Source organism: Protomyctophum bolini (genome assembly GCF_963924005.1).
Source record: "Protomyctophum bolini genome assembly, chromosome: 9".
NCBI classification, from domain to species: Eukaryota; Metazoa; Chordata; class Actinopteri; order Myctophiformes; family Myctophidae; genus Protomyctophum; species Protomyctophum bolini.
In genome coordinates, this window is record NC_137870.1 from 17,776,777 (window position 1) to 17,787,409 (window position 10,633).

Here is a 10,633-nt window from a genome sequence, read left to right on the forward strand (position 1 = left end):
GAGGGAGTCCTGAAACAGGAAACACACCACTATACATTGCATTGGTTATATTAGCAAAGAATGAGTAGACAGTCCAGTTTTGTAGGTACGTAGTGGCTTGATTGGCATAGTTGCCAGTGCCACAGGTGAGTATAATGAGAAGGGAACTAATTGGGCTGATGAGGCAGTTGGAGACAGGTGCATATGCTGGGCATATGGCACTGTAGTATAATGTATGTGGGAGTGGCCAGCACGGTCTGTGGAGAGACAGACCATGACAAAATTATGTTTGTTTTGTTTATATTTCTATATGGCAGGAGCTGTGAATATACAATGACATGAATTGACCAGATAACTGGTGCCAGTAAACTCGTCACACTAGGTCTATTATGTTGAATGTATTTCCGAGAGAGTGAAATTGCTGAAATTACAAATATACGAGTGGACTAGACAGGTAAGACTGCTTTTATTAAATAACACCATTTAGACCACAAGCTGCATTCACCTCCTCCCCCTCCGTATACCGTCTCTCCCAGAAGGGGATGTTGATAGCGCATAAATGTGTCTAGAATTTCAAGAGGCTCAGCTCCAGGGGTGATGGAGACTCTGGAGGATACTTGCTGAAGCCACGCAACAAGGATGGAGGAAGTGGCGAAGAAGCCCACCCAGGCCATCACCAGAATCATTACGGTGCGTTAAGTGTCCAAGTGACAGCAGGACACTGGGTAAGAATCGAAAGCTCAAATTCCCAAGAGAGTCGAATGATTCATTGACAAACACCTTTAAGCCTTCTTGGCTGAGTGCTTGGGGCACTTGAGGTTGACTGGCAGTAGCACACGCAAATTAAATGTTGCCATGTGTTAAGGGTAAAGACAATTGCGTTGGGGGAAAATTTGAGATATCAACCAAATTATGCTCTGGGAGTGGACCTGTGAAAGTAACTGTTCAGAACTTCTGTTCCGTTACCGTTACACAATGTGTCCATGCAGGACTCCACAATAAGAGCTTCATCCCTGCAGAAGAGTCTCAGCACAATATGTGGATCAATATGTCTGTGATCGATTTTAAACTTCAGCTGATGCACTGTAGCACAGAAAGAATAATCCCAGTCTTAGATACAGGCTCTGGAGTTAGCTACTGTATGGCATTTGCAGTATCATGTCTCTAGAGCCCGACCAATGCCATATTTCGGGTTAAATTGCGGGAATATGATGATGAATGATGTATGATGATGATGTATGAAGAGCACCCCTCACTTCGCACATTCTTTTAGGAATAGTCAAGCTAATTTGCCACATCGCAATGCGTTGTGAGCTTGTAGATTAGCATATTTTAGTATTTTTATGTGAAACGTATTGCCCAAAATAGGGACCCATCGGCTGCGTAATTGCCAAAACACAATATGCGGTCAAATAAGTCTAAAAATAAATCTTCTCGGTTGCACTTATTTCTTCCCGATCATATCTTCATCTGCAAAAATGAGCAGCTCTCCCACGAATGTTACTGTTAGGAATACAACGTAGGCAGCAGAGACAGCACAATACTTTTCCAGCCTTTCTGCCTCGCCTTTGGGTATCCAAAATTGTGGAAACCGTCACAGCCAGTCCGTGGGTATGTCCTAGGCTGGATCGCCAGAGGACACAAAGTTCTTACATTCAGTATACGGTATACATACGGTCTACTGTCTCCTTTGTTAACCCACCATGACTGGACACTACACTGCGTACTGTATTTACAATTTCATGGCACAACAATGGCACACGCACCCACCAGAAACACCCGCCCACTATTAAGTGGTGAAGGGAACTAAGCTTCACTGCCCGTCTCATGCATTCTGTTGTGGTTGGTGAGCCGTGCCAGATGCTTGTATTATTGGCGGTTCTGTTGCTGCTCCACAGCCATGCATACATGCATGAAGTAGTCACATATAGGTTCCCGTAAAGGGCGCTGCTATAGTCGGTTAGTGGAATTGTGTTCAGCTGGTAACCCGTGGAGAATCACATTGCCCCGGTGATCCATCAACGAGGCGTGATCGATGCAACGGTTGCCCGGCGGGTCTTTCGGTTCCACTGCAGAGCGCAGACAGACACGCAGCCAGCCAAGAGGTCCCAGAGAGATAGGGGGGACACACTGAGCGAGTGCTTTGCATGTACTCATTGCTTATTTTATACCTTCAGATTTCCATGCTTTCACCCGTGGAGTGGCAGTGGGTGGGTGGGGGTTGTGGAGGAGGTGGTGGTGTCTAATGTCTGCTAGTGGAGATTTGACAACATTCTTATGGATTCCGGAGATGACCGTGGATGCCAGGAACTGCGGTGCAAGAAATTGATTAGTTTGTCAGTTCTGCGTGTATAGGGAAAAATATTTCCCTACATATTTGGGGGGCAGGGGTGATATATGAATTACAGTGACACGCCCAATTCACGGCCCAGGCTCAAGGTCTATCAGAAAGTGTGAGCACGCACGGGGTAATCTCAAAGCTGCAGCTGAGCCCAATATACACAGAACTTGTGGGCTCTCATATTACCCCGTCTTCTAAGAGACTGTGTTAGTCACACATACCACAGGACTGGGAGTCCAGGTGAGAGGTTAAAGGGCTGTGACGTCTCCAGCTGGAGACGGCGTTAAACCCACCTCCATACCCAATGCGTCCCAGACGCCGGCCACGCAGGAATTTAAACGGTCTTTATCGGATCCCACCCATTTTCACTGCCATCTGCCTGCCGGGGCCTTTTCGTGGCTCACCAGACATTGGCACAAGGTCAGCCCATTCACCACTTAATGGTCGACCCCTCCCCACTTGTGTGTGTGTACCGACAGCGCTGGCGCTCTGACAGGGACGTAATGAAAAGGAAATGCACCGGGCGCCAGAAAACACTAGACGACACACTGACATCCTTAATGGAATATGTGCGCTTGTGGCAGCTGAGATGCTCCCGTCAGCATTCTGATAATTGTCCAAGATGCTCTCTCTCTCTCTATCTCTCTCATAAGTGCCATTTTCTCCACAGGGGCAATAATAAGTTCCAACAATATTCTGGGTCGGGGGTGCTCGGTGGGGTTCATGTGGACAGATTGCTGAGCCTGGCTGCTAAACCGATGGCGGCTCAATAGGACCAGAATCCCAGTCGAACGTGTCACGCAGCCACCTGTTCACAAGTCTGCGTCAATCTGCAGGAAGAGGGGGGTCCAACTCCAGTCATCTACGTCCCTGTTCAGTGCTCTGTGCAGCTCACGAGAAGCGCCAGTGAACCCACACAGCCTGTCAACAATTTATCCAGAGAAGAGTTTTTTTGTTATACCTCTCTCTCTGTCTATTTTTTTCATGTCGGGTAAATACTGCAGGCTCCCAATAAAGGAACAGAAATGTGGTTTAATGGAGTTCATAAATCTGTATTTCATGCTGCCAACTCAGAGCGGCACACTGTTTTCTCTCTCGCCCACCTCCTCCTACCTCCCTCCCTCAGTCTCTCTCTCTGTTGGTAATCTTGTTAAAGTTGTATGTTTCCTGAGCTGCCTCCTGTGGGAACCGAGTGCTCCTGATGTCATCCTTCTCCAAGGTAGCAGGGTACTATTTACACACACACACACACACACACACACACACACGAGAGGAAGGAACATGTTTCACCTGGATTCACTCCGATGACCCTCCCCACTGCTGTCCCCTGGCTGTGGGCTTTGGAACTGACACAGCAGGGCCTGGGGGTTAAGGGAGGGGGGGGTGCGTTTACAAGGGGGTGCAGTGCGGAGGTACGACGGGACATCGATTGTGTCCGATTGTTGTTCTACATCGCTCCGCAGAGGGCGGCACTTCATTACCGACAAATTGCCAGCACCTGGAACGCGTTTATTAAGATAAAACAGAGCCCATTATGGACTTAATTCTCTGGAAACCGCTGGGATGCCTTGAAGAACACCTGCGGTTTACGTGTCTCTGTGTATGCTCTATAAATCTATATGCACTGCAGGCCCCAAAACTGAACACCATCGCTGCCACGGCTCCCTTGCTAGTGATGTAAACGCATATTGATGGATGGATGCTCACATTTAGTTAGTATTAAGAGCAAAATCTACTGCGTGGCTGAGTTAATATCTCAAGAGGCTGTTCTCTTTTACTCTATAGCTGCTGCTGCATTGCGTAAACATTATGAATCATGGCTAAACAGAGTCAATCCTGGGCTATAATGCCAAACACACTCCCATGTAATCATTTTCTTCACTACAGGGAGGAAACTTAAAGACAGAGAAAGCAAGCCTAGCAGGCATGAGATTGCTATGTAGCCATGCATACACTGCAGCCTACATCAGCCATTGGCGTCTGGCGCACTGCAGAGCCATTCGGATGAGATGGAGTGACTACGAGTAGCACCAAAGCCCTCGTCAATGAATATGAGATTGCAGGCTGTCAGGCGGATGCTGTCAGGACAGCCAAGTAACAACAGTTCTAATTAAAGAATGATTGGAATTGGTGGAGCACTGCCCCCTAATAGGGGAATAAACAGTTTCAGCATTGCTCCAAGACATGAAATGTGCTCATTTATTACATCGGACAACGCGGTAGCTGTCAAGAGGATTTAATAGTTTATTTTAGGGCTAACTTTCCATCCATTTTGATGCCTTCTGGCCTTATTCAGCCCGGTGATCTAACTAGTTACAAAAAACCAAGACACTACTACCACTATGAGTCTATGACAGTGAGATAGAGAATTCACAAGGAAGTCTGTATCCGTGAAGAGCTGCATGTTCTGCAGGTAGCTTATGTGACAGACCTCTTAATGCTATCCTTTAATGCTACAGAAAATAGCTCCCAAAGCTGTGATACCGTGTTGCATACCCAGACAGCTTCAACAAGCAGACTCCCTAAGGCCCATGGTTGAACCCTTCTGTGCACACTGAATGTTAATTTAACAGTGAATGGCGACTCTCTGCGCTAAACCAAGGCGCCACAACAGTCAGACAGATTTGTTCCCTAGCTGCCCTCGGTAACATGCCATCGATCCGACCTCCCGTTTGTCCGACCTCCCATTGGTCATTACTATCCCTATCTCTAACCCTAACCTAAACCTAACCGCAAGCACGGGAGCAGTGCATGTTCAACAAACGGGACTTCGGATCTATGGGCAGGTCCCGCTGCCCTCCTCTCTACCTTGCATTCTCTCTCGCTGTCTTTCCTCTGTCTGTACGTGAAACTACTTCAGAGAAAGGTGAGTGTCTTTCTAGCGGGCAGTGAGGTCACCAATGTAATTTCCTTGAATTGGTTAAAAGCTGTCTGAGGGTTAGCTCTGTTCCATAGCTCTAATGCGTTGCATTAGAGCTATGTTACTATCAACTTCCGCCACTCGCATGAATGCAGACCAGCCTCTACTCTTTTAGTGTAAATAAAAAGAACGTTTTTGCTACTCACCAAAACAAAGGCGGGTTGAGTCAATAGAAAGACTACTTTCCTTAGTGGAAGCACTCTGAGCCCCCCACCACACGTATAAACTGTACTTTTTGGCCAAAAAGGGATTTTTGTTCCACCGGAAAAAAAAACATTTTTAGTTACTCCACTGCGCCCTCTACTGATATTGCCCAGAGAACTGCCTCATAGAGAATATTTTTCCTCCGGTGAAAAAAAATCCCTTTTTGGCCAAAAAGTACCGTTTATACGTGTGGTGGGGGGCTCAGAGTGCTTCCACTAAGGAAAGTAGTCTTTCTATTGACACAACCCGCCTTTGTTTTGGTGAGTAGCAAAAACGTTATTTTTATTTACGCCAAAGAGGAGAGGCTGGTCTGATTTCGATTTGAGATTTAAAATTGTAAGTCCCATAGCCTTGTACTGCGCAGGGCAGAATCGTAGAAGCAGTAGAAGGCTATGGATCAGAGCTATCTGAGGGTTAGACCCAATGAAGAAACGCTCAGCGGGAAAAAAAATCACTTTGCTAACACTTTACAAGGTGTCTGCAGAACATCTCTCCTTGTCCACAGCCATTTCATCCCCCTGTTGCTAAGCAAGTGTCTCCGTCTCGCGCATGTGCACAAGCGCGCACACACACACACACACACACACACACACACACACACACACACACACACACACACACACACACACACACACACACACACACACACACACACACACACACACACACACACACACACACACACACACACACACACACACACACACACACACACACACACACACACACACACACACACACACACACACACACACACACACACAACCTCCCTGGAATCAGGTATCTGATATACAATGTGTTTTTTATATTCATCACCACAGTCGTGTTCCCTCTGGAGCATTGCCATTGATTCTTTTGTGCATAGTCTACTTGCAGGAACCTATACATAGGCCTATTTCAACTGGGGGAATATAAATGTGCACCTCAATATTCAATTACAGTATGGAGCCCATCTCCCATGCTCAGGCGTTTTGATTCAATAATTCTTCGCTGTTGACTCTCCATATCAGCATATCGGACCTCCCCGTGTGAATAAGGCTCCTATATGAGTGCCATTCACCCCCCACTAACCATCTTCACAGATGGGGTATTTTAAGGTCATTCCACCTGAAATAGCACTGTCATTTGTGTAGTATAAACACGAATGACAGCGATGAGTGTCTCTGAAATGGAAGTGAACACATGCTATGCTCGCCGAGATGACTTTGAACCCAGGGTTATATTCATAACAGATGATAAAAACCTACTGTGCCTTAGAGCTTCACGGAAGTTCACGCCACATAAATCAACTATTATTCTGTCCCTCTTGTCACCTCCTACTGTCTGAGCTGAGGTTCAACCAAGTGCCAATTTGCCATGTGTGACAATGTGAGTTAGTAGAAATGTAACCAGAAATATATATCAAAACCAATAACTGACATCTTGCAAGTAGGTTAATCGAATCATCAAGAATCAGTAATTTTATATATTCTAAATATGTATTTTATGACAAAATTATTTGTCTGATTAACAATGAATGAATGGGCCCAGGCGGTGGCGTAACCGTCTGGGCACCCTCGACTGGTAATCCAGTCGCAGTGTGCCGCGGGTTCGACTCCCGAGCCCGACACGGCCTTTACTGCATCTCTTCCCCCCCCCATCTCTCTCCCGTTTCCTGTCAGCCTACTGTCTGTCCCTTCAAAAAAACAATAAAAGGCGTAAGCCGCAAAAAAATATCTTAAAAAAAAAAGAAAACAATGAATGAATGAGTTTATTTCAACCATTATTTGAAAATTACATTAAAACAAAACTGAAAGATTTAGTACTATTGTAGTGTTATTTTACAATGGTAGTGAGCTGTGAACTTGTAGATAGTCTATTTTCTTATTTTTCTCACAATTGTTAATCGAGACACAAGTTTGAAATCAGTGAGTTATTATGATTTGAAGTCATGTCACCCAGTCCAGGATCATCATGTGGTTGTCTTCTAATTCTAAACGCTCCCACATGTAGGGAATGGCAGTGACAACTATAGGGTCTACAAACTGGGAATTGGCATAGACAAGATTTTATACAAAATAAAATAACAAAATGATGCACACACATGTGTCTACTGTCTTCTGCAATTGGTTTTGAATGCCTTATTGCTCACAAGTAAAGTAAGGTATACATGACATGCTTAAGCATTTGACAATTAAAGGCGCAGTGAAATGAAAAATACGTTTTTCACACTTTTAGACCATATCCGTGGTCATCATATGGGCATACCTAACAATGGATGCCAAAAAAAATGGGAAAATTCTCATTTCTGTGTGTTTTTATATCAAAGGTCCATAAAAACGATTGTATTATTTATTTATTAAAACGAAAACGTGCTGCGTGATGACGTGTAGAGATACACATCGATAAAAGCCAATAAAAATGAAGCTCACATGTTTAATTCCCCATGTCTGCGCATCCATGCAACACAGCTGCTTCTGATTACAGATTACTCCGTTTTTATTTCCATTCAAGATAACATTCAGACAGTGTATTACTCGGTTTCAACTTAATCATCACGCTAAAATATGTTTCTGAAAACATTATAGGGTAGAAATAAGCCACATAACAGTAAACTGGTTGTGCTGGGCGACTGTCTGATTTATAACCGTCATGTTTCTATGAACTAGACTTTTTGTCAATACCATGGTAGAAAGACACAGCTATAGTGGTGTGCATGTTAAAGTGTAATATATGAATTGGCCAAATTGGCCACTTCAGCATCACAAAATACATGTAGACTTGGAAAAGGCAAGTCAGAGCAGCGTTTTAAGTTTATCTCTGTTACGCTACACGCCTTGTTCCACTTCATTAGGCAATCACTGGTTTTGGTGAAAAGTTCAAGGCTCATGTGGCTTAACCTAGTTTGACTTTCTTCATCAGAGCCAACCAAACCCATTAAGCAACTGCATAATGATTGAAGTATTGCAGTTTCTGGCCTAAACTTGTGGAAACAACTAAAATAAATACAGCAGCTACAATAAAAATAAAAAGCTTATCATCGCTTGGCAAAATACAGTTTCCTGACTACCTGCCTCATCGTCTGGTTTGCCTATGTGCTTCCTTCCACTCGTTGTTGTCGGGTGGAAACCTTGTATGTCCAAAATCGTTACTCATTTCAATGGATCCAGCAATGCGTAGTGAGCTTGTAGATCGGCTATGTTGTGTTACTTTTTGCTGGACAATTGTGCATGATGAAGTAGGGCCTTAAGTTACAAAATAAACATAAGAAGAAGTTGAAATGTGCAGATACAAGGTTTCTGCCCAACCAACAGCCACACTCTCCAAGGCTGTAGGGCCTGCTGTAGGATTGTTGGCTGTCAGCTTTTCCATTAGCACAGCAAGGGAAGTCTCTGTGGACTCCACATACTCTGTCTATCACCTCTATAAAAATCTGCCATCGTGGAGATGGTAGGAGACCATTGGTTAGTTGTTGCTGCCTGCACAGCAAACCGACCGCAAAGCTTCTCCCATGCTGCTGCTATCAACCTCCTAAACGAGCAGACGCACAGCATGCCCCCTATACATCCCCTAGCTATTTACCTCTGTAACTTACTGCACTAGATTTATCTCACATCACGTGCCGCAGTCTCTGTTCTGTAAATTCTCCTAGCGTTTTCCACTGTTGCCGCACTGCATTATGGCTGTCTCGCTTCCCCAGCTATTAATCACATGCCTCTGCCTACTGCAGCTGCAGCTCTACACCTTCCAAATGCAACGTCTCTGCCATGCACAGTATTCACCAGTCACGACTGTTGTTCAAAGGGATAATAATATTCATGTGTAACTTTTTTCAACCAATAACGTTGTGTTCACCTGTGATTCCCAAAACCCAAGAGACAGCTGGGCGATGTTCAATCTAAACAAGGATGTTGGTCGGTGGAGCATTACAAACCTTCCCAATTTAAACTTAAACTGAATTTGGATCGGAAAACATTTGGGCCCAATTTAGCTGTGTTTTAACTTTTAACTAAGGGATATTTCACTTACAAACATGTTTGTAACTTCAAATTCCATTTTAACCATGAGCATTCATTGAAAATACCCGTCCTTCGTTCTAATGCATGAGGGGGCCGTGTTTTATTTGAAAGTCAAATATACTATGATGTATTAAGTTATGACTTAACTTAATACATGGAGGTGTGACCAATCAGCATTGGCCTTAAGTGAAGTCATTGCTTGAGGTGAGAAATATGCAGTAACTGACTTTTTGCAGTGCATGACGCACTCGCAGTGCATCACAACTCTGCATTTATATCTTACTAAAGCGGTGCCCGTGGAGTGTGTAAGTAATCAACTGGCAGCTGTGGGCATAGTGAGCCAGTAGCCTACACCAGTAAGACGCGCAAACGCGGGAAGCGAACGCAGCTGAGACCCTGCAGATCATGTCTGTCTGTCTGTGTGTCTGTCCCGCTGTGGACCTGGCCCCTTTTGTGCCCATATATGGAGCTGAGTGGACCTGGCCCCTTTTGTGCCCATATATGGAGCTGAGTGATTGCTGATGCAACACACTCCATATTTGGATAGCGGGACAGACACACACACAGACAGACAGACATGATCTGCTAGGTCTCATAGTAAGTGCTCGCAATAATTCATTCCATATGGAGAGTACATTTATGCCCATACATGGAGATTTCTGTCTCTCTGTGTCCCTTTGCGTGTATAATTTGAAGTTGGTGGGGCGAATGCATTTATAGATACCCGTGTCAGAGTACCCGCTCCACCCAGATGTCTGAGTCCCCTTTATGTCCATATGGAGATTTCTGTATCTGTCTATCTGTGTCCCTTTATTCCTATATGGAGTTCTGGGTCAGGCATGCCCAAATATGAAGTGTTGTGATGTCAGAACAGGCCAGTATGTGTCCTTTTATGCCCATATGGAGCTCTTTGTCAGGGATTCAGGCATGCCCAAATATGGAGTCTATGCAGATGTCAGAACATATTTTTGATGTCAGAACAGGCCAGTTCCATATATGGACACTGGGCAGGGCCCGGTCCAGAGCCTGGGCAGATGCCTTTTGTGGCAGTCTTGGACAACCGTGGGTCCGTCCGACTCGACACCAGGCACTGCGGGGGGGGGGGGGGGGGGGGGGGGACTCAAACTGGATTCTGTGATTCCCCTAGTGAGCTTTAAAAGGATTGTCATGGGCACACTTCCTGCTTTGACA